The sequence below is a fragment of the Dendrobates tinctorius genome, unplaced genomic scaffold (assembly GCF_039654945.1).
Source record: "Dendrobates tinctorius isolate UK_male_01 unplaced genomic scaffold, ASM3965494v1 ptg000250l, whole genome shotgun sequence".
Lineage (NCBI taxonomy): Eukaryota > Metazoa > Chordata > Amphibia > Anura > Dendrobatidae > Dendrobates > Dendrobates tinctorius.
The window spans coordinates 34291608-34318490 of NW_027361917.1; positions in this window are offsets into that span (position 1 = coordinate 34291608).

Consider the following 26883-nt stretch of genomic DNA (forward strand, 5'->3'; position numbering starts at 1 on the left):
ATCATCCGGCTAATGTGTTAAATGTAAAAAAAAAAAAAAAAAATTACATGCTACATACATACAACATGCATACTACATACATGCTACATTCATACTACATACTACATACATGCTACATTCATACTACATAAATACTACATGCAACATACATACTACATATATACTACATGCATGCTACATACATACTGCATGCTACATACATACCACATATATACTACATACATACTACATGCATGCTACATGCATGCTACATGCTACATACATAACACATATATACTACATGCATGCTACATACATACTACATGCTACATACTACATATATACTACATGCATGCTACATACATACTACATGCTACATACATACTACATATATACTACATGCATGCTACATACATACTACATGCTACATACATACTACATATATACTACATACATACTACATACATACTACATGCATGCTACATGCATGCTACATACATACCACATACATAACACATATATACTACATGCATGCTACATACATACTACATGCTACATACATACCATATACATACTACATGCATGCTACATACATACTACATGCTACATACATACCATATACATACTACATGCATGCTACATACATACTACATGCATGTTACATACATACTACATGCTGCATACATACTACATATATACTACATGCATGCTACATACATACTACATGCTACATACATACTACATATATACTACATGCATGCTACATACTACATGCTACATACATACTACATATATACTACATGCATGCTACATACATACTACATGCATGCTACATACATACTACATGCATGCTACATACATACTACATGCTACATACATACTACATATATACTACATGCATGCTACATACATACTACATGCTACATACATACTACATATATACTACATGCATGCTACATACTACATGCTACATACATACTACATATATACTACATGCATGCTACATACATACTACATGCATGCTACATACATACTACATGCTACATACATACCACATACATACTACATATATACTACATGCATGCTACATACATACTGCATGCTACATGCATGCTACATACATACTACATACATACTACATGCTACATACATACCACATATATACTACATACATACAATACATTCATACAATACATACATAGACATACATTGCATACATTGCTGTGAGCAATGGCATAAAGTGAGACTAGGGACTTTTTTTTTTTTAAGTGGCGGAGGAATACAGTGCGGAAGGATACCTACCTTCCGTCATTGGATTCCTGCAGCCCGTAGAGAACGGCAGCATCATCTGATGCTGCCGTTCTCTACCCAAGATCGTCGTGGGACACACTCGTGGACTGCTTCGGATCGTGGGTGAGTATTTTTGTGGTTTGTTATGTTAATATTTATTCCGGAAAAGACAATGGCTTCGGGGAACAATGTGACAAGTATTGGTAAGTATGTTACTCTATGTTATATGTACTGTATGTCTATGTATGTATTGTATGAATGTATTGTATGTATGTAGTATATATGTGGTATGTATGTAGCATGTAGTATGTATGTAGTATGTATGTAGCATGCATGTAGCATGTAGTATGTATGTAGCATGCATGTAGTATATATGTAGTATGTATGTAGCATGCATGTAGTATATATGTAGCATGTATGTAGTATGTATGTGGTATGTATGTAGCATGTAGTATGTATGTAGCATGCATGTAGTATATATGTAGTATGTATGTAGCATGTAGTATGTATGTAGTATGTATGTAGTATGTATGTGGTATGTATGTGGCATGTAGTATGTATGTAGCATGCATGTAGTATGTATGTAGCATGCATGTAGTATGTATGTAGTATGTATGTAGTATGTATGTGGTATGTATGTGGCATGTAGTACGTATGTAGCATGCATGTAGTATGTATGTAGCATGCATGTAGTATGTATGTAGCATGCATGTAGTATATATGTAGCATGTATGTAGTATGTATGTGGTATGTATGTAGCATGTAGTATGTATGTAGCATGCATGTAGTATATATGTAGTATGTATGTAGCATGTAGTATGTATGTAGTATGTATGTAGTATGTATGTGGTATGTATGTGGCATGTAGTATGTATGTAGCATGCATGTAGTATGTATGTAGCATGCATGTAGTATGTATGTAGCATGCATGTAGTATGTATGTAGTATGTATGTAGTATGTAGCATGTATGTAGTATGTATGTGGTATGTATGTAGCATGTAGTATGTATGTAGCATGCATGTAGTATATATGTAGTATGTAGTATGTATGTAGTATGTATGTGGTATGTATGTAGCATGTAGTATGTATGTAGCATGCATGTAGTATGTATGTAGCATGCATGTAGTATGTATGTAGCATGCATGTAGTATGTATGTAGTATGTATGTAGTATGTATGTAGCATGCAGTATGTATGTAGCATGTATGTAGTATGTATGTAGTATATATGTAGTATGTATGTAGTATATATGTAGTATGTATGTAGCATGTAGTATGTATGTAGCATGCATGTAGTATGTATGTAGTATATATGTAGTATGTATGTAGTATGTATGTAGCATGCATGTAGTATGTATGTAGTATTTTTTTTTTTTTTTTTTTTTTAACATTTAACACATTAGCCGGATGATGGGACTACTACTGTCCCATCATTGGCTAATGTGTCAATCACTGTCATGGTAGCAGGCATCGCCCGATGGGACTTGTAGTCCCATCGGACGATGCTTGCACAGACCCCCGGACATCAGCACAGCCCCCCGGCAGGCCGGCACAGCCCCCGGCAGGCCGGTACAGACCCCCACAGGGTGCACAGACCACCGGCAGGCCGGCACAGCCCCCTGGCAGGCCGGTACAGACCCCCACAGGGTGCACAGACCACCGGCAGGCCGGTACAGACCCCCACAGGGTGCACAGACCACCGGCAGGCCGGCACAGCCCCCCGGCAGGCCGGTACAGACCCCGGGCAGTCCACACAGCCCCCCGGCAGGCCGGCACAGCCCCCCGGCAGGCCGGCAGAGACCCCCGGAAGGCCCGAAATGACGGCGCATCATGATGCGCACACACCGCGCATCATGATGACGTCAGTCTGTCAATCAACTTTGAACTTCCGATTCCGATGCCGAATTCCGATATTGAAAAAATATCGGAAGTCGGTATCGGAATTCCGATACAGCAAGTATCGGCCGATACCCGATACTTGCGGTATCGGAATGCTCAACACTAATCAACACACATCATTGGCAGTTGACCTACCGGACCATAAACATCAAATTTTTCAAGATTCACTGAGCCTCCCACAAGAAAGCAAGAACTACCGTACATATGTAGGAGAAGTTCAAAATTTGCCCCTAAATAAATATGGATATGATAAGCTTTCCATTGAACAAAGAAAATCTTTGACATCTCTGAAACAAAAACAAGTCCTTTGTTATTGAGAAGCAGACAAAAGGCAGAAATGTCGTCTTATGGCCAACTGAAGTTCATCTTTCAGAGGTTAAGAGGCAACTCAATGACAAAAGCTATACACTATCCTTCCTTCGGACCCCACAATAGTGTTTAAGAGAAAATTGTATTCACTTGTTGATTCCGTATTCAGACAAGGAATTATCGATAAAGGTGAGTGTGATTTTCTTATCATTTATAGACCTATGATTCCAACTTTCTACATATTACCTAAAGTTCAAATGTCCATGAACAACCCCCTGGCAGATTCATCATAGCTGGGATCGGCAGCTTGAATGAACGGGTTAGTTAATATTTGGACTTTTATCTCCAACCGTTGTTAACTAGACTATAATCGACTCATAACACCAGGCACCTTTTGGAGACACTTGAGGACTTCAACATTCCACCCAACACTTTACTGGTCACACTGGATGTAGAATCACTCTACAACAGCATTCCACGTGAATTAGGTCTGCAGGAGCTGACTTTCTTTTTACAACTGTCCAACTCTAACAATCAATGACATAATTCCCTTCTTCTTGAATTCTTGACATTTATACTGATGCATAATTACTTTATGTTTGATGGTGCCTTCTACAAACAAATGTCTGGCACTGCCATGGGTGCACGCTGTGCCCCCTCCTATGCCAACTTCATTCTGGGGTGGTGGGAGTTGGCACTTGTGTACACCTTGGCCTTATACCAATGTTCTGTACTTAAATAGTTCAGATATATAGATTACATTCAGGTTATTTGAACTGATTCTTTAGAATCGTCATGAGTTTATTTTAATTCTTTGCTCCCATTTATTTAACAATTCTCTTATGTCTCAAATTTTGACAACATCACTACATTTCCTTGATGTCCAGTTGTCTTTACATGGTCAATGTATCACCTTTGACCTGTGCTGTAAGCGTACATCCACAAATAGTATACTCCACTTTATGAGTTTTTACCCTCCGTATCTAAAGAAGGGTATTCCATTTGGCCAGTCCATTAGAGCCAAACTTAATTACAGTCAAACCCCAGATTTTTTTCTAAAGGCTAGACATCTTACATCACATTTCAAGGCCAGAGGATACCCCAAAAGCGTGATTGGCAAAGCCTACAATCAAACACATGATACAAGCAGAATGGAAAGACGGATCTATCCAATTAGTCACCACCCCCAATGGAAGGACCTTGTAGTAGACCATTTTCGGAGCCAAAGCTGAAGAATATTATTTCTGACACACCACTCCTCACAGCAAGAAGAGCAAGTAATTTGAAGGACAATTTTGTCCCTCAAGAAATCTACCTAGGGATATTTCCTTCAAGGTTTCACACGCTTGTAGTGTTTGTTCCGTATGCCCATTTATGTTGTCTACTAATAATTTAATCAATACCATAGATCAACACAAATCCTTTCTTAGTAAATATATTAATTGTCGCTCCAAAATGTTGCTTATGTCCTTATTTGCCCAAGACCTATGCTCTATGTATGTCAAACTACACGGGAACTTCGCAAATGCATACAACAACAATTTTTGAATATTGCTCTGGCAGAAATATATCACAAACAAGGTAAACCACTCTCTACAGTGGATACCCATTTTATGCAACATCATAAGTGTAAAATTAATGGCACTATCATAGTCAGGTTGAAATTGACTTGTACTAACTTTAGGGGAGGTGACATGACACCATCATTTCTACTTGTAGAATAATGTTGGATTTATTCATGGAAGCAGTGTGAAACGCGCGTCGGGGCATAAGGGATGCCTAGGAAGCACCACCAGCTTGCGGTATGTAGTAATGGCAACAAATAATACATTTGGCTTGTTCATTAAGCATGTGACACTGATAGGGAGGACATATAGGGGCTATACATGATTGTCCTACTAACTTCAGTAATATGCCTGGTGGTAGTTGAGAGTTGTTATAGGGGACTACATCACTCTGTATTGTTTATGCCTCTTTTTTTGTGCCTCTCCTTTTCTGGGAATGCAATGAAGTAATATCTAATATTTATTATGCCATACATTTATGCCTTTAATCGCTGTAGTGTTGTGCTCCCATAATTAATGGGTCTCTGTCAATTTGGTCTGGCACTTTCTTTTTAATTGGTTTCAATTGTGTATTTTTGTGCAATAAAAATTGTTTTTTTAAGATGTGCCATTGTGTGACACCTGTTCTTAATTAGAAATCAAGGTTGCCACAAGGTGATAATAGTATTGGTTTATGGTATATCACTCTTTTTTTGTGGATTCAACAGTGTGTGGACACTTTTTTGTGAGGATAATGAAATCAGTATATAGTATATCTTGACTTCAGCAAAGCATTTGACAAAGTATCTCACACAATCCTTATTGAAAAAATGACTAAGTATGTAATGGACAAGGTAACTGTTAGGTGAATTCATAACTGGCTTAGTGATCGGACCCAAAGAGTGGTCGTAAATGGCTGCGCATCCAGTTGGAAGAATGTCTCAAGTGTGGTACCACAGGGCTATGTCCTGGGCCCTGTATTATTCAACATCTTTATCAACAATTTAGATGAACGAATTGAGGGTAAACTGATTAAATTTGCTGATGACACAAAGCTAGGAGGGATAGCTAATACTAGAGAAGAGAGAGACAGGATCCAAAAAGATATAAAATAAACTGGAGCAGTGGGCAGCAACTAACAGAATGGTTTTTAAGATGGAAAAATGCAAAGTACTACATCTGGGCAATAAAAATGAAAAAGCATATACAGAATGGGAGGAATAGGGCTAAGCAACAGCACATGTGAAAAAGACTTGGGTATACTAATAGATCCCAGACTGAAAATGAGTCAAAAGTGTGATGCAGCAGCAAAAAAGGCAAATGCATTTCTAGGATGTATTAACAGAAGCATATAGTCATATAGATCATGTGAAGTCATTATTGCCCTCTACTCCTCTTTGGTCAGATCTCATCTGGAATACTGTGTCCAGTTTTGGGCGTCACATTTTAAAAAAGGCATCAACAAACTGGAGCAAGTTCAGAAAAGAGCGACCAGAATGATGACCGGTCTGCAAACCCTGTATGAGGAAAGGTTGAAGGATTTGGGAATGTTTAGCTTGCAAAAGAGAAGACGGAGAGGAGACTTAATAACTGTCTACAAATATCTCAAGGGCTGTCACATTGCAGAAGGATCATCTTTATTCTCATTTGCACAAGAAAGACTAGACGCAATGGGATGAAACTGAATGGGAGGAGACACAGATTAGATATTAGAAAAAACCTTTTGACAATTAGAGTGATCAATAAGTGGAACAGGCTGCCACGAGAGGTGGTGAGTTCAATAGAAGTTTTCAGAGGCTGGACAGACATCTGTCTGGGATGATTTAGCAAATCCTGCTTTGAGCAGGAGGTTGGACCAGATGGCCCAGGAGGTCCCTTCCAACTCTACGATTCTATGATTCTATGATGTAATTTGCACTACGGTTTACCGAATTCTGTAATGCTGTAGATAAGCCCCCGATGTAACCTGAAAGATAAGAAAAAAGAGTTAGATTATACTCACCCGGGGGGCGGTCCGGTCCAATGGGTGTCGCCGTCCGATCCGGTGCCTCCCATCTTATAACGGTGACGTCCTCTTCTTTGCTGCCTGTCGTGGTTCCGGGGGAGGGCAGAGCACAGTCCTGCAGTGCGCAGGTGCCGGGAGAGGTCCGGCGCCTGCGCACTGCAGTATTCTGCTCTGCCCTCAACAGGGCAGAGCAGTGCGCCTGCGCCGGAGCCATGACAGGCAGCAAAGAAGAGGACGTCACCGTTAGAAGATGGGAGGCGCCGGACCGCAACACATATCGGACCAAGACCGGACCGCCCCCCGGTGAGTATAATATAACTCCTTTTTCTTCTCTTTCAGGTGACATCGGGGGCTTATCTACAGCATTACAGAATGCTGTAGATAATCCCATGATGTCGGTGCCGGCAGCTCATAGTCGAAAATAGGGGTGACAGACTCCTTTTAATAACACCACTGAAGGTGTTAGGATTTGTGGATCGCACCAAATATAAATTATGAGAAGGTGCGATCTCAACCCGGAGTCCACTGTGCAGTGATGGAAAAACCGCAGCTAGAAAACAATGGCGGAGCATAGCCGCGAGTAAGCACCGCAAAGACACAGAGTTAAGCATCACTCGGTGTGAACAGAGTGCAAAGCGCCTGACTCTGTTACTCCACAGAGCAGTACGACAACTGAGAGCACTCTAAGCTATGCCCTGTTAGACGTCACAGGAGCATAGTGGAAATTACACTAGTGGGGTACCTATAGCTCACCCCCCACTACGCTGGTGATTGAACCAGCTCTGCTACATGTTGGCTTTTGAGCCCGTGCCTGAGGACGCCTGGTGCAGATGCTAAGTTCAAGCTGGAGTTCCTACCCTACACATGCCTGTCTAGAAATGAATGGGAGACTGCAGGAGAAGATAATGCTTGGGATCCATCCTGTGCAGAGGGAGAATGCTGGCGCCTAACAGAAGGGTTTGTAAAACCATCTGCTGATTTACATAAAAGATTCAAAGATAGAGGGTATCTGATTGTACTATTAATAGTAGCACTTGATAGATCATTGAGGACAAGAAAAATAAAGAGAAAAGATTTGATTTTTTGCTTTCAATGTGGTCCTATGGACAATTCTATATGCTCGATTATCAGAAAAAACTGGAACATTTTAGAGCGTGACAAAGAACTTATAGAAATTGTCTCAAGAGGTCCCCTGATTTCATGTAGATGCAGCACCAGTTTAAAAGATATTTTAGTGCACAACCACATTAAAAAAGAATGCAATGATTGATTAGGGTTGAGAGTTCCAAAGGGTAACTACAAATGTGGTCATTGTCCCTTTTGTAGATACCATATTACAGGTCGCTGTTTTCAAATTGGGGCAATTTCACATTGCGTTTTCGATTTTATTTCATGCAAAACCGATTTTGTCTCATATATAATTTTCTGCCCGTGCAGATATTTTTACATAGGTAAGATTATACCTCCCTTATATATTAGATTCAGGGAACATGTCAAATCCATTACTTCAGGAAGGGGATTACCCCGCCTCATTATAGTCATAACAGGGAATTCCACGGGGAAGATCCTAATGTTCTGTCCTTTGCAGGGCTAGAAAAAGTCATCTTGCCCCCACAGGGGGAAGACTTGCATAAACTCCTCCTTATAAGGGATGCCAGGTGGATTATGCGCACTAGTACTGTAGAATACACCGGCTTCAATGATAGGATTGATATGTCTATCTTCCTGTAATTCTTCATTTTTGCTCAGAATATTTGTGTGCAATCACAAATGTTTCATTAGAAATGCACTTATTTTGTATGTATTGCATATTTCGTTATTGTGGTGATCAGGGAGATTTGGGCGAGGAGTGTACCTGCAAATAGGTATTTCACCCTTCATCATTTCCTCGGACCCCATGACCCGTAGAAGCGCAATAGCGCAAAGCGACCGTCGTCACTCGTACACTCCATTTCCCATTCTCCCGTTAAAGATGTTTTAACCATTTCAAAAAATATTGGACTTCATAGACCAATGAGTGCCAAATACTTTTTTCTTCGTATAAGGACTTCTAGTGCTATTGTTTTCCTGGTGGGCACCCAAAGGTCCAGGTTTTATGCCTGCAGCGTATTTTCACACCTCACAAGAAACTTTGTTACAGCAGTATCAGGGGTGCGGATCACCTTCTTACTTGTGTGAAATACTTGAAATAGAGCACTCTGTTTGCAATGACTCTAAATAATATATGAATTACACTTTTTGCATTAAAAAACTGAAATAAATTAACTTATTGATGATATTCTAATTTTGTGAGAAGCAACTGTAGGTCGTGAAGGGGTTAATACCCCAAAAGCAAAAAAAAAAAAAACAAGATGATGAAATTGTGTTTATTCACTGCAGTTTATATTGCATGGCAGGGAGGAGTGACATATCAATTTTTGCCTCAGACTGTAGGTAAGTTAGAGACGGCCCTGCCTCTGTGTGGACTTTTTATACCCAATTGTATTGTTGTCCATAAGCTAATTTCAGAGGCATGAGTATGCTAAACTAATGCTGTGTAGTTAAAGGGAACCTGTCACGTCATTTGAAGCATCTAAAATGTCCCCAGTGTGCATCACAACCTTTTTTTTTTTCATTAAAAACAGTGCTGTATTGATGTCCAAAATGCACTTTATATAGTTATATGGTACCTGCTTGTTTAGTCATAGGGGTGTTCAATCACGGGCTTCGCCGGGCACTCCCTTTGATTAATTTCTCTGGTTGCGCAAACAGCACTGGAATCCTGCACTTGCGCAGTGTGGTGCTTTGAGCTTCCCTCTCAAAACACTGCTCAAGCGTGGCTCCTCGCTCGACACTGTGCAAGTGCGGCAGGCTTCACACTCTACACTGCGCAAGTGCGCCTGCCCGCTCGACAGTCCGCAAGCGCAGCTCCCCACTCAACACTGCGCAAGCGCAGCTCCCCGCACAACACTGCGCAAGCACGGCAGGCTTTATGCTCGACACTGCGCACGTGTGGCAGCCCGCTCGACACTGCACAAGTGCCTCTCCAAGCGCCACACTGCACAAGCTCGGTTGTCTGCTCAACAGTGCGCAAATTGAGTGTGCGGCGAAGCTCGTGACTGAACAGAAGCACATTCCTATGACTAAATGAGCAGCTACTATATAAGTATATAAAGTGCTTTTTGAATATCATTGCAGCACCATTTTTAATGGACATTGCTTCACTAACAATGCACTGGGAACAGTTTAGATGCTTGAAATTATGTGTCAGGCTCACTTCAAGTTGTTCACCATTATCATAATTATTTTTATCATTAAAGGTAGTCTGTCACCTCCAAAACTATTATTAAACTGCTAGTACAGTCATGTAAGGGGCTTATCCCCTCTAGAAATCATGACTCTACTATAGATTTTAATTAGTGATGAGCGAGTATACTCATTGCTCGGGTTTTCCCCGAGCATGATCAGGTGGTTTCCGAGTATTTTGGCGTGCTCGGAGATTTAGTGTTTGTCGACACAGCTGCATGATTTGCGTCTGCTAGACAGCCAGAATACATGTGTGGAATTCCTAACAAACAGGTAACCCCACATGTATTCAGTTTTAAAGTTTTAAAAATATGAAAAAAATAAAAAATATATAAAATTTGAAATAACCCCTGTTTTCCAACATTAAAAAAAAAAAAAAATATTTGGTATCTATGCATCTATAACAGTCTGTTCTATCAAACTATAAAATGAATTAACCTGTTCGGTAAAGACTGTAAAGAGTTTACTCAAGAGTTTTACAGGATGACTTTACTGGGGTCATCCAAAACTTCAACCCGTCCTGCAAAAAATAAGCCCTCACATGGTTAGGTCTCTTGGAAGAGTTGGAGAAAAATACTAGAGCGCAAAAATGGAAAATTGCCCAGTCTGGAAGAGGTTAAACTTAATTTAGTCTGTGACATATTTTTTTCTTATAGTTAAAACTATTATTTCACTGCTTGTGTCTTGATTAATTGCACCAAATCTGTTGTTCAGGAAGAAAAAAATAATACATGAATCACTCCAAAACAAGTAGTCAAGCCAAAACCATAGGCTGCCGGCCCGGAACTGGCCCCCTACTAGACTTATTAAAAAGTCAATTAAATTCCAATCTTGTTACTCTTCCAGCTGTTATGGAAGAAGCTGTCGCTTCTGTAGCAATAAATTAAACCTTTAAAAATCTAATTCAAGTTAATGGGACTTTTTGATGACAGTCCTATAATTAGTCTAGATCTTCCTTAAGAACAACTAGCAAACAGCTGGTTTATTTTATGGATTAAAGTTTAAGTTTAAAGCCACATGTTGTACCATTTGTGTTGTAAAAAACTGAAAAATACTGTTCTATACCTCATCATACAGTTTTAAAGAAAAATAAAATTATAAAATTCCTGATACAAATAACATTGCCCTTATGCTCCTAAAGGAAATACGTAATGGGAGAGGTGGAACAACTGTGCCGTGGTTCGAGGAGTGGCTGGAGGGGAGTAACTAGATGAACAACCGACTCTTCATAGAGTCCCTGATGGTGGGATTAAACTTGGTTCCAGATGGACACCAGGTGCTAAACCATGACAGACCTCGGACGCACGGCAGCTGACCCCAAAGAGGCAGGAAGCTGTAACCGCCCAGAAGAGGAGTACAGCTGGTACAGGCAGGCATGGCAGGAACACAGGGACCGCAGTTGCTGGTGGAAATGGATGGTTCTCAGGCAGGCACTGGCAGGTGCAGGCTGGTATGGCTGGTATTCAGATGGAAATGGCAGGTTCTCAGGCAGGCACTGGCAGGTGCAGGCTGGTACGTCTTATATACGGTGTTTACAGCAGGTGTAGGCTGGTACGAGAGGTATACAGATGAATATGGCAGGTGCAGGCTGGACTGTTGAGAAACAGGCAGGCACTGGCAGATGCAGGCTGGCATGGCTGGTATACAGGTGGAAATGGCAGGTATGGCAAGCATGGCTGATATACAGACAGGCACTGGCTGGCACAGGCAGGGGCAGGCAGGTGCAGGCAAGGGCAGATGGGTACTGGAAGACAAACTTAGAACAGGGTACCTGAGAACTAGCAAGTATGCAACAAGCAGGGCATACACATTGCTCAGGCACCTCCCAACAGGTGGAGGTGCCTTAAATAATAAGAATCTCCCTGCCACTAGCTGAGGACACTTTAGAATCGCACGCACTGTCTCTTTAGGAGGGAGGGAGCATGCGAGCACCTTATGCACAGTGCCCAGAGATCTGCAAGCCATGCAGACATTTGAAGTGACTTTGGGGGGTCAATAAAACAGAAAATACCCAAAAATGACACCATTCTAAAAACTGCACTCCTCAAGGTGCGCAAAACCACATTCAAGAAGTTTATTAACCCTTCAGGTACTTCAGATGAACTAAAGAAATGTGGAAAAAAAAATTAACATTTAAACTTTTTTCACAATAAATTTAATTTACACCCAAACTTTTTTATTTTCACAAGGGTATCAGGGGAAAATGGACAAAAAAAGTTGTGCAATTTCTCCGGAGTACGCCGATACCCCATATGTGGGGCAAAGACACTGTTTCGGCGCATGGCAGGGCTCAGAAGGGAGGAAGCACTGTTGACTTTTTGAACACAAAAGTGGCTGGAATCGATGGTGGGCCCCACGTTGCGTTTGGAGACCCCCTGATGTGCCTAAACAATTCTAACGCCAACCCTTAAACAGCCCTAAACTCATCCCTAACCCCAACACACCCCTAACCTTAATCCCAATCCAAACCCTAAGCACAACCATAACCCCAACACAACTCTAACCTCAACACTATCCCCAACCCTGACTCCAACATCACAACCGTAACCCTAACACCACAACCATAACCCCAACACAACTGTTATTTTTATCTAACTAAGGGGGTGACAAAGGGGGGTTTGATTTACTATTTTTTGTTACAAAAATTGAAAGAAATGGATGGCACTCACCGCTTAAAAAAAAATTCTTTATTCCAATACTTTAAAACATCGGCTTCAGGACGATGAGAGCAGGAGTGGAATGGATGACAGCCATTTGCGCTGCAGTGGCGCTTCTACTGGTCACACAGGTGAGTGAAACTGACATCACCTCTTAACAGACGAAAGCAGCTAAACCCCACCCCCAGTGCTTGAACACATGTGCAGCAGCTATACATAACAATTAAAATGCATTTAGAAAACAAATGAAAACAATACAAAAACACAATAAAACCAGCTTTTACAGGAAAATGGACATATCAATCTATCATTCAAACCAGCGGATTCTTGCGCTTGAGTGTGCATAATCCATATGGCCTCTCTTTTTAGTTAGTGGAAGATACACCCTTTCTAAGCCAGCAAAAGAAAGCACCTCTGGGTTTCCTCCATGGAATTCCCTGACATGCTTGATCAAATGTGGAATCTCATTGCCTGAACCAATTGAGTTGTAATGCTCTCTGAATCTCACATAGAGGGGGCGAATGGTCTTGCCAATATAGAAGGACTTACAACAACATAATACCACATAAACCACATGTGTCGTTTTGTGTATGATGAAATCTTTAACAGTATGAGCGTAGCGTGCTGCGTGGTGAGGTGGTGCAGCAACTGCAGCTGTTGGTGGGCTGTGGGTGCTTGGTTCAGGAGCAGGCTCAACCAGAACCCAAGATATCGCTCCCTGACAGGTTTTCTGGAGGGAGAGATAAATTCTTGGTTTTTCAGAAGGCCTGCAAGTTATACTTCAGGCTTCGTCCTCATTCATCAGGGAGTGAGGAACAATGGGTGGGAATTATTATGTCCCTTCTTAAGGGGGATCCCCAATCCTGGGCCTTCTCCCTGCCAGTCGAATCACCATCCTTATGATCTGTGGACGAGATTTTTGCGGCATTGGCGCTAGTGTATGGGGATCCTGATGTCGTCTCCCTGGCGGAAACCCAACTCCGTAGGATCAAGCAGGGAGCCCAGCTTGCTGAGAAGTACTGCTCAGAGTTCAGGAGGTGGGCCACTGACACGCAGTGGAATGACCCTGCAGGAGTCATTTTGTGCAGGGTCTGTCTCCAAAGTTGCAGGACACTCTGGTGCAGTATGCCGCCCCCAGGTCGCTGGAGGCTGCCATGTCCCTTGCCATCCAGGTGGATAGACACCTCAAGGAGAAACATACACCAAATGTGCCCCCTATAGTCCTCGCTAGGGAGGAGGACACACCAGTGCGGACTGAGGAACCCATGCAGAGTAGTTGGTGCTAAAAAGGGGTTGCCTGTGGTTCGCCATGGGGTGGGGGTATGTTTTTCCTGTGGGAAGCCTGGCCATTTCATAGGAGCCTGCCCAGTGCGTGCCAAACCTCCAGACGAACCCATACAAGTAGGAGGAGTTAGTTTTTATTGTGGGCAGACTGATCATTTCCTAAAGGCTTGCCCAACGCGCGCCAAATTATCTGTTTCTCATGCCCACTATGTCTGCTATGCTGCAAGATCCCTGATGCAGTGTGCACGCGCACCTCATGTCTGTTATGCTGCACGATCCCTGGAGCAGTGTGCATGTGCACCTCATGTTTGCTATGCTGCAAGATCCCCGGAGCAGTGTGCACGTGCACCTCATGTCTGCTATGCTGCAAGATTCCCGGAGCAGTGTGCACGCGCACCTCATATCTGCTATGTTGAAAGATCCCTGGAGCAGTGTGCCTGTGCACCTGACTGCTGTGCTGCGTGACTCCTGGAGCAGTGTGTATGCGCATGCGTACCTCACGTCTGCATGCTGTTGCTGTGTGCGTGCCTGTCTCTGCTCTTCCTGCTGTGGTTGTCTCTGTGGTCCTGCCCCTGATCATGTGACCTTTCCTATGTTCCAGCACTGTCTGACTCAGCTAACCTCTCAGTGTTTCTGGAGCCCCTGATCATGTGACCTTCTCTATGGTCCAGCCCAGTCTGATCTAGCAATGCTCTCTATGATCCTAGAGGATTGAATCCGGTTTTGACTCGGAAGTGCAGGTGCTAATTCCCTATATCAGACCGCCCCTTCCTATGGTCGGGGCCTGAGTATCGTGTTGCTTCCCTGCATGGCTGCTTAGTCTGCTTGCTCGCTCTCTGAATTCTGTGCCCCTGCACTCTGCCCTGTAGTGCTTCTCTGCACATGCTCTGTGCTTGTATTCTGCCTCTTGTCTCGTGCCAAGTCTTGTGTTGTCTTTTGTGCCATGTCTTGTCTTGCTATGCTTTGACTTGTAGTACTTCCTTTGTTCTCTGCCTTTGCCTGTTTTCGCCATGTTGTGTCCTTGCTATGCTTTGCCTTGTAGTACTTCCTATGTTCTCTGCCTTGCCTGTTTCGCCAAGTCTGGTCTTCGCTATTCTGAGCCTTGTAGTACTTCTCATGTTCCCTGTCTTTGCCTGGTTTTAATTACTCTGTCTTATGGTGCTCTCTTGCACATTCCATGTCTTGCCTCAAGGTTCTTCCTTGACCCGGCTCTGGGCTTCAGCCTATGCTCCGCTGCTAGACTCTGTCCTACCGTGCTCTCTAGCACATTTCATGGCTAGTCTCAAGGTTCTCCCTTGACCCGGCTCTGGGCTTCGGCTTACGCTCTGCTGCTAGCTCTTTTCTCTCTCTGACCCAGCTCTGTGCTTCTGCCTACGTTCCGCTCCTTGTTCCGTACCTTGTCTAGCTTTGCCTTATTTCTTGCCTTGCCTTGCCTTGTTTCTTCATGTGCCCTTTGCAAGCACCTGGCCTTCCTAGCCTCCTGTCTGTGCCTCAGCCGTGCCCGCCCTAGCCGTACTAGCCTGCTTGTGCCTCAGCCGTGCTCGTCGGCCAGTGACAGCTGTGTCGCCTGTTATGCCTCAGCCAGGTTCGCCTCAGTCTTGCCCGTCTGTCTGTGCCTCAGCCCGACCAGCTAGCCAGTGCCCCAGCCGTGCTCTCTGTGCCTCCTTACACCCACGCTGTCTCTGCACTGTGCTTTGCATGCTTCTCTAATAGCATGTGCAGGCCCTAGCCTGTTCCTTGGCATACCTCCCCGTGCTTCTGTAAAAGTACGCGCTAGCCCTAGCTTGTACCCTGTTGTGCCCTCTTGCGCGCACAGGCCCCAGCCTGTACCCTGGTGTGCCTCCTAGCATGAGCAGGCCCTCACCTTACACTGTACCCTGGCGTGCCTCCTAGCACGCACAGGCCCTTGCCTTAGCCTGAACCCTGGCGTGTCTCTTAGCACGCACCCTGACTTGATCCTGACCCTGGCGTGTCCCTCGGCACGCGCAGGACCTTGCCTTGAATCCTGACCCTGGCGTGTCCCTCGGCACGCGCAGGACCTTGCCTTGAACCCTGACCCTGGCGTGTCCCTCGGCACGCGCAGGACCTTGCCTTGGACCTTGAACCCTGGCATGTCCCGGAACACGCACCATGTCTTGTACTTTGAACTTTGAACCCTGGCGTGTCCCCTACACACGCACCGTGTTTTGTACTTTGAACCTGGCGTGTCCCCTACACCTTGCCCTGGACCCTGGTGTGCCCCTAGCACGCACCCTGCCTGGAACCTTGCCTTGGACCTTGGCGTGTTCCCTAACACGCACCATGTCTGGAGATCTGTCGTGCCTCCTTGCCTGAACCCTGGTTTGCCTGCCGGATGCCCGGAACCTGCCAATCGCTGACAGAGATTGTAAGCCTGATGACTGCGGCCTGATGTCCGGAGCTGATGTCCGCAGCCTGATGCCCTGATCCTGTCGATCGTTGCCAGTTGTCCAGAGTCCGATGCCATTGAGCCCTTGCCTTTACCCAGGCGTGCCACCTGGCACGTACCATGCCATGGACCTTGGCGTGCCACGCACGCACCTTGCTGTGTTTTGCCTGTTATCATGTTTTGTACCTGATGTTACCCTGAGCTTGCCTTAACGAAGATACCTTGAATTCACGTCTTGTCTTGTTTCTTTGTCGTCAGACACTCGTACTTAGTGTCTACCTGAGCCGGCCGTCTGGTCCCAGCTGTTGTGTTGGCTCATCCCCTTGGTCTTGCCCCTGACACTCCCTGTATAGGTGGTTCCTCACAAGTAGAGTTGAGCGATACCGTCCGATACTTCAAAATATCGGATCGGAATGGATCGGTCGATCTTTAAAAAAAGTATCGGTATCGCCGATGCCGATACCGGAAGTCCCATTCAAGTCTATGAGACTTCCGGTATCGGAATTGGAAAAACCCTTTCCTGCCCTTGTACAGCCTCTCGGGGGTCTGTACGGGCCTTCCGGGGGTCTCTGCCGGCCTGCCGGGGGGCTGTGCCGGCCTGCCGGTGGGCTGTGCGGACTGCCCGGGGTCTGTACACCCTGAGGGGGTCTGTACCGGCCTGCCGGGGGACTGTGCCGGCCTGCCGGGGGGCTGTGCCGGCCTGCCGGGGGGCTGTGCACCCTGTGGGGGTCTGTACCGGCCTGCCGGGGGGCTGTGCCGGCCTGCCGGGGGGCTGCGCTGATGTCCGGGGGTCCGTGCAGGCATCGTCCGATGGGACTACAAGTCCCATCGGGCGATGCCTGCTACCATGACAGTGATTGACACATTAGCCAATGATGGGACAGTAGTAGTCCCATCATCCGGCTAATGTGTTAAATGTAAAAAAAAAAAAAAATACTACATACATACATACTACATGCATGCTACATACATAAAACATACATACTACATATATACTACATGCATGCTACATACATACTGCATGCTACATACATAGTACATATATACTACATGCATGCTACATACATACTACATGCTACATATATACTACATGCATGCTACATACATACTACATACATACTACATGCATGCTACATACATACTACATGCTACATATATACTACATACATACTACATACATACTACATGCATGCTACATACATACTACATGCTACATACATACCACATATATACTACATACATACTACATGCATGCTACATACATACTACATGCTACATATATACTACATGCATGCTACATACATGCTACATACATACTACATGCATACTACATGCATGCTACATACATACTACATGCTACATATATACTACATACATACTACATACATACTACATGCATGCTACATACATACTACATGCTACATACATACCACATATATACTACATACATACTACATGCATGCTACATACATACTACATGCTACATACATACTACATACATGCTACATACTACATACATGCTACATACATACTACATGCATGCTACATACATACTACATGCTACATACATACCACATATATACTACATGCATGCTACATACATACTACATGCTACATATATACTACATACATACTACATACATACTACATGCATGCTACATACATACTACATGCTACATACATACTACATACATGCTACATACATACTACATGCTACATACATACTACATGCTACATACATGCTACATACATACTACATACATACTACATGCATGCTACATACAATACATTCATACAATACATACATAGACATACAGTACATATAACATAGAGTAACATACTTACCAATACTTGTCACATTGTTCCCCGAAGCCATTGTCTTTTACGGAATAAATATTAACATAACAAACCACAAAAATACTCACCCATGATCCGAAGCAGTCCACGAGTGTGTCCCACGACGATCTTGGGTAGAGAACTGCAGCATCAGCTGATGCTGCCGCTCTCTACGGGCTGCAGGAATCCAATGACGGAAGGTAGGTATCCTTCCGCACTGTATTCCTCCGCCACTTAAAAAAAAAAAGTCCCTAGTCTCACTTTATGGTAAAAGCTGTGTGGGAAATTCCCACACAGCTTTTACCATAAAGTGAGACTAGGGACTTTTTTTTTTAAGTGGCGGAGGAATACAGTGCGGAAGGATACCTACCTTCTGTCATTGGATTCCTGCAGCCTGTAGAGAGCAGCAGCATCAGCTGATGCTGCAGTTCTCTACCCAAGATCGTCATGGGACACACTCGTGGACTGCTTCGGATCATGGGTGAGTATTTTTGTGGTTTGTTATGTTAATATTTATTCCGTAAAAGACAATGGCTTCGGGGAACAATGTGACAAGTATTGGTAAGTATGTTACTCTATGTTATATGTACTGTATGTCTATGTATGTATTGTATGAATGTATTGTATGTAGCATGCATGTAGTATGTATGTAGCATGTATGTAGTATATATGTGGTATGTATGTAGCATGTAGTATGTATGTAGCATGCATGTAGTATGTATGTAGTATGTATGTAGTATGTATGTAGCATGTAGCATGTATGTAGCATGCATGTAGTATATATGTAGTATGTATGTAGCATGCATGTAGTATGTATGTAGTATATATGTGGTATGTATGTAGCATGTAGTATGTATGTAGCATGCATGTAGTATGTATGTAGTATGTATGTAGCATGCATGTAGCATGTAGTATGTATGTAGCATGCATGTAGTATGTATATAGCATGCATGTAGTATATATGTAGTATGTATGTAGCATGTAGTATGTATGTAGCATGCATGTAGTATATATGTAGTATGTATGTAGCATGTAGTATGTATGTAGCATGCATGTAGTATGTATGTAGCATGCATGTAGTATATATGTAGTATGTATGTAGCATGCAGTATGTATGTAGCATGCATGTAGTATATATGTAGTATGTATGTTGTATGTATGTAACATGCATGTAGTATGTATGTAGTATTTTTTTTTTTTTTTTTACATTTAACACATTAGCCGGATGATGGGACTACTACTGTCCCATCATTGGCTAATGTGTCAATCACTGTCATGGTAGCAGGCATCGCCCGATGGGACTTGTAGTCCCATCGGACGATGCCTGCACAGACTCCCGGACATCAGCACAGCCCCCCGGCAGGCCGGCACAGCCCCCCACAGGGTGCACAGACCACCGGCAGGCCGGCACAGCCCCCCGGCAGGCCGGTACAGACCCCGGGCAGTCCACACAGCCCCCCGGCAGGCCGGCACAGCCCCCCGGCAGGCCGGCAGAGACCCCCGGAAGGCCCGAAATGACGGCGCATCATGATGCGCACACACCGCGCATCATGATGACGTCATTTCGGCTGTCAATCAACTTTGAACTTCCAATTCCGATTCCGGAATCCGATATGACAAAAGTATCGGAAGTCAGTATCGGAATTCCGATACCGCTAATATTGGCCGATACCCGATACTTGCGGTATCGGAATGCTCAACACTACTCACAAGGTCAGCTCACCCTGGGTGGGTGATGCGACCCAGAGGGTCCACTTTAAAGAAAACGACTCAGCGTAAGCTGACTCCATCACATTGTTCCAGCTAGGGGGCCGCATTCCCCTGGTCGTGTGGAGGGAGATGACCAGGGAGTGTATATTTCCTCCATTTTGCCCTCTCAAGGTACTATGTCAGCAGAAGTGGTGGTTGGCGGGGTACCCAAGGGCATACCGGTGCTTGTGGACAGTGGAGCAGGAGTCAGCCTGGTGGATGCTCGCTTTGTCCAGACTCATGGTCTGAGTTGTAGGACGCTAGTCAATTCGCTAAGCGTCCAGGCCATTGACTCTGTCCCTCTGAGCCAGGGGAGGTTGACCCAAGTTGTGGATAACATACCTCTGCGTATAGGACATCATGAGGAGTCCCTGTCATGCTACGTCTTGAGGGAATGCCAGTACCTATCGTGTTAGGTCTCCCTTGGTTAAAAAAACACAACCCGGTAATAGATTGGCGGTCTAGGGAAGTAGTCAGCTGGTATCAGTTGTGTGAGGGCTGCAACCTGGGGACTACTGCCTCTGCTGTCTCTCTACAACCGTTCCCTTCCTCTCCAGTGGGGGCAGCAGAGGTTCTGCCAGGGAGTAGGAGCAAGTCTCAACCCTCGCCATTAGCCAACCCTGAGAGGCACAGGCCTGGCCTCTTAGTAGGAGGGGTCAGAGGGTGGTGGTTCCCTCTGTGAATTGCAGGGGGTGTGAGTGTTGTGACACAGGGGACGCCTCTGTTGTCAGTTCTGTAAAGAGTTCACCGTCTTGTGGCAAATGAATGTGTGGCAATAAATGTTCAGGTCGGACCTGTGTGTGAACGAGTATGTATGGGTGGCCACCAAAAACATCCAGTGGAAGTGTGCTGCTGGGGTCTGGAGTTCTCAGGTTATCGGGCCGTATCAGGTGTCGGCCATCCTCGGCCCAGGGACTCACCAGCTGGAGTTACCCCTAAATATGCCCATACACAACTCGTTCCACAGGTCAGCGCTCTGGAGATTTGTGGTGCCTCCAGAGCATACATTGCCATTTCCATCTGCCCACGTTTGCCATAAACCTGAGAGTCGGGTAGTTGCTGAAGTGAACTCTGGTGGATCTGGGCGTCCTCACTGTAGGTGGGTTTCTGGCGAGGTGCGGTCTTGAGGGTAAAGAGGACCCTCGTTGAGGGGGGGTACTGTCACAATCCATTTTTGGATAGTGGCAGATCTGGCTCACATATAACCTTCTTTTTTTCAAGCCTCTGGCTTAATGTTAGTTTTGCCCCCGGTGGTCGTTGGGGTTATTACAACCTTGGTTGCTGCTAATGGGTTGCCCCCGGTGGCCTCTGGGGTTACCACATGTGTAAATTAGCCAGCAGGTGTTAACCCTCCCCTCCTTCCTATAAAAAGGTGTCAGGTGCTCTGAATCACTGTTGGTGATATTGTTCATTCCCCAACCAACCTTGGAAGAGAGAAGAGGAGAGAAGAGCTATTGGGAGCAGTGCTTTGCAGATCATCCAGAGCTTTGGTGTATCAGCTGTTCAGGTGGAAGCTGTGTCCGGGTGCCGTACTTTGTTGCTTCTGGAGCATTGGCAACAGAGAAAGCTAAGTTGTTTGTTTTTCCCTGTTTGTTGCTTTCCCTAATGTTATATTAGTACAGCGGTGGGACCAGTGTCCGCACTCTCCAGTTCCCTAGTAAGGGATTGGTGCAGGGCTAGTGAGGGATTCAGGTATCCTGGTCGGCGACAGGTGAAGAGCCTGTGTAGGAAATGTTAGGAGTGATCAGGGACACTGCCTCAGGGGAGTGAGGGAGGTCTCCACGTCCCCATTCCCTATTGTAGGGCCCACTGTTGTAACTGTGTCCCCGGGGTTCCCTTGTCTGTCTTGTTGTTTCAGTTACCGACCTGTGGGTCGCGTCACACAGGACAAGTCTACACGACACCATGCCGATGTATGCGGATGCCTCCACATGCGTCATTTTGACGGTGCAGCAACCGCCCCAAAATGCAACACGTTGCAGATCGCCGCACCGTCAAAACGATGTATGTGGAGGGATCCGCATACATCAGCACGGCCTGCGTACACAATGTTAAAGATCGGGTACGCATGCCGAAGTAGGTGGAGCTGATGGGAGGAGGTGCGGCCGTGGGTAGAGCCTCACAGAGGAAGTCCGCAGCTCTCCGCACCTCAGCCATACGCTAGTGTGAAACTAGCCGCTATCGCAGTATGTGGATTGGTTATTGCGACCTTTGCTGCATGACATTCCCTCCCATATTAAAGATACAGATGAGTTTTTAGGGGTCCTAAGGGGTATTACTTGGCAGGCAGGCCTCTCCTTGGTCTCTATTGACATGGAGGGCCTGTACGCAAGGATCCCGCAAGATTTGGGTGTTGCAGCTTTGAGGAAAATGTTGGGGTCATTAAAAAGAAGTGATGATTTTGTCAACTTTGTGTGTGATGGTATGGATTTCATTTTCAGACACAATGCGTTCAAATTCATGGATTCCTGGTTTTTGCAATGCACCGGGACCGCAATGGGAACTCCAGTGGCGTGCACTTTTGCGAACCTTTTTCTGGCTTTGTTGGAGGAGCATTATGTGTACAATATGGGAAATAATTTTTTTAGGCACATCATACTTTATGTTCGCTATGTGGATGACATTTTCATGATATGGGATGGACCTCGTGAATCATTTGATGATTTTGTCCAGTATCTCAATGATTCTAATTGAATGAATATGTCGTTCACATCGAGATATGGAGGCCTTGATTTGGATTTTTAGACGTGCAATTAACATTGTGGATGGTGCGATCTGTACCAGAGTGTTTCGAAAACCGTCTGCTACGAATTCTGTCCTACATTTTGATAGTTTCCATCCGGCTCATGTAAAACGCTCCCTCCCTTATAGCCAATTATTAAGATTGAAGAGGACTAATAATACTCAGGAGAGCAGCACTCAGCAGGCAGAAGAGTTGTGTGTGACAGGTTCCGTTGTAGGGGTTATCTCAACAAACTTTTGAATGAGGCTAACAATAGGGTTAATCAAGCAAGGGAAAACAATTGTGGTTCTGTTCGCAAACGCGATAAGAGATTTGTTTTTTGTTTTAAATTCGGCCCTATGGACGGTATCATACAGTCTGCTATTTGCAGGAATTGGCACATTCTAGAATGTGATAAAGATGTTGCGGAGGTGGAAGCAAGGGGCCCCATTATTTCTAATAGATGCAGTACCACTCTGGGTGGCATAATAGTGAAAAAAACGGATGGTTAAGCAACAAAGTAATTGGTTAAGTAAAAATGTTCCTCATGGTAAATTTAGGATGGAATCTCCAGCGCTGGACTTCAGTTAAAAATTCATCATTTATTATAAATTATTAAAATCGGACAGAAAAAAGTATGAATAAGGACATACAGGCAGATGGGGTCTCTGGTGGTCTCCAACCAACGCGTTTCGACCTAGAAGGTCTTACTCATGGTACCATGGTAAATTTAAGAGTGGACATTGTCATTTTTGTAATTACCATGATGTAAATCAAACCCTGTGCATTGGAGGAGTGTCTCATACTGTTAAAGATTTCATCAAGCGCAAAGTGACACGTGGTTTATGTGGTATTATGTTGTTGTAAGTCCTTCTATATTGGCAAGACCATTTGCCCCCTCTATGTGAGATTCAGAGAGCATTACAACTCGATTGGTTCAGGCAAGGGGGTTCGACGTTTGATCAAACATGTCAGAGAATTCCATGGAGGAAACCCAGAGGTGCTTTCTTTTGCTGGCTTAGAAAGGGTGTCTCTTCCAGTGCAAGGAGGAGATCTGCATAAGCTTCTACTAAAAAGAAAGGCCATATGGATTATGCACACTCGAGCGCAAGAATCCGTTGGTTTGAATGAAAGATTGGATATGTCCATTTTCCAGTAAAAAGCCGGTTTTAGGCTAGTTTCACACTTGCTTTTTTTTGCAGCGCGTTTTTCCCGCAAAAAAACGCATACATAAGCATACAACTGCTGCGTTTTTTTCAAGCATTTTTATGAGCATGCATGAAAAAAACGCAGCGTTTTTATGCGTTTGTATGCGTTTTTAGTGCGTTTTTACCGCGTTTGCGTTTTTTTCCAACATTTTTAGGTGGCCCCTCACACTACCCAAACCATGACTTTACTAACCCTAACCCTGACCCTAACCCTAACCCTAACCCTGACCCTAACCCTAACCCTAACCCTGACCCTAACCCTTAACCAAATCATACTTAACCCTAACCCAAACCCTAAACCCTAACTAACCCTAACCCTAACCCTAACCCTGACCCTAACCCTAACCCTAACCCTGACCCTAACCCTAACCCTAACCCTAACCCTGACCCTAACCCTAACCCTAACCCTGACCCTAACCCTTAACAAAACCATACTTAACCCTAACCCTGACCCTAACCCTAACCCTAACCCTAACCCTAACCCTGACCCTAACCCTAACCCTAACCCTGACCCTAACCCTTAACAAAACCATACTTAACCCTAATCCTGACCCTAACCCTGACCCTAATCCTTAACAAAACCATACTTAACCCTAACCCTGACCCTAACCCTAACCCTGACCCTAACCCTAACCCTGACCCTAACCCTAACCCTAACCCTAACCCTGACCCTAACCCTTAACAAAACCATACTTAACCCTAATCCTGACCCTAACCCTGACCCTAACCCTTAACAAAACCATACTTAACCCTAACCCTGACCCTAACCCTAACCCTGACCCTAACCCTAACCCTAACCCTGACCCTAACCCTAACCCTAACCCTAACCCTGACCCTAACCCTTAACAAAACCATACTTAACCCTAATCCTGACCCTAACCCTGACCCTAACCCTTAACCAAACCATACTTAACCCTAACCCTGACCCAAACCCCAACCCTAACCCTGACCCTGACCCTAACCCTAAACCCCCTTAACTAACCCTAACTCTAACCCAAACCCCTAAATTCCATGGTTAAAAAAAAAAACGCATATGCAAAAAAACGCATACATGAGCATGCCAGTGCGCACATATGCGCATCCATAGGCTATAATGGCCATTTTTAGCGCAAAACGTGCGCATATGTGCGCATGCGCTTTTTTGCAGGGCCAAAAAATGCAACATGCTGCGTCTGGAAAATACCAACGCACACCCCAAAAAAACGCAGCGCATGAAAATCGCATACATGCGCTTACCAGCGCACAGGTATGCGCACCCATGTTAAATATAGGGGAAAAAACGCATGCGCAGGTATGCATTTTTTTCCAGCGCTAAAAAACGCAAATGTGAAACCAGCCTTATTGTGTTTTTGTATTGTTTTCTAAGTGCATTTTAATTGTTATGTATAGCTGTTGCACATGTGTTCAAGCACCGGGGGTGAGGTTTAGCTGCCTCCCTCTGTTAAAAGGTGATGTCAGTTTCACTCACCTGTGTGACCAGTAGAAGCGCCACTGCAGCGCGAAATGGCTGTCGTCCTTTCCACTCCTGCTCCCATCCTCCTGACGCCGATGTTTTAAAGTATTGGAATAAAGAAGTTTTTTTAACCGGTGAATGCCATCCATTTCTTTCAAGTTTTGTATCTATTGTTGTTATTTTCTTTGGAGTGGCACCCTGGCTCACGGAGTACATACTGCTGTATATATGCCTGCAGTATAAGTTCACGCAATACCTATGCATTGAGTGGGTTTCCCCGCTGTGTGGATTTATACTTTGTTGGAGAAATTTTAATTATTTTTTGTATTTTGATCACTGTGATAAAGTCTATCACAGTAACAAAATGAACCAATAGGAAAAATCTCCTATTGTTGCCGGGTGCCCGCCGGCAGATCTCAGTGGGCGCATTGAGCATGTGCCCACCTTTTTCTTCCAGGAAGATGACGCGGAGGGCCAGGGGATAGAGTAGGAGGGTAAGGGGATGCTTGGGGTACCGGGGGTTTGAGGGACCCCATTTCTCTCTCCTCTGGTATTATAAATCATATCAGAGGAGAGACAAATTGATGGAAAATCTGACTTTTTTTTGTGATCGCCGATACTCACCAAATAACGGTGATCACGTGACTGGGGATGGTAAAACCTACCCAAATCATGTTCTCTGAGGTCTCAGCTACCCCCTTTTGCGGCCAAAAGTATTGACACCCCTGCAATTCTGTCAAATACTCAGTTTCTTCCTGAAAATGATTGCAATCACAAATTCTTTGGTATTATTATCTTCATTTAATTTGTCTTAAATGAAAAAACACGAAAGTGAATGAAGCAAAAAGCAAAACATTGATCATTTCACACAAAACTCCAAAAATGGGCCAGACAAAAGTATTGGCAACCTCAGCCTAATACTTGGTTGCACAACCTTTTGCTAAAATAACTGCGACCAACCGCTTCCGGTAACCATCAATGAGTTTCTTACAATGCTCTGCTGGAATTTTAGACCATTCTTCTTTGGCAAACTGCTCCAGGTCCCTGCCATTTTTAGATCTCTCCACAGGTGATCTATGGGATTCAGGTCTGGACTCATTGCTGGCCACTTTAGAAGTCTCCAGTGCTTTCTCTCAAACCATTTTCTAGTGCTTTTTGAAGTGTGTTTTGGGTCATTGTCCTGCTGGAAGACCCATGACCTCTGAGGGAGACCCAGCTTTCTCACACTGGGCCCTACATTATGCTGCAAAATTTGTT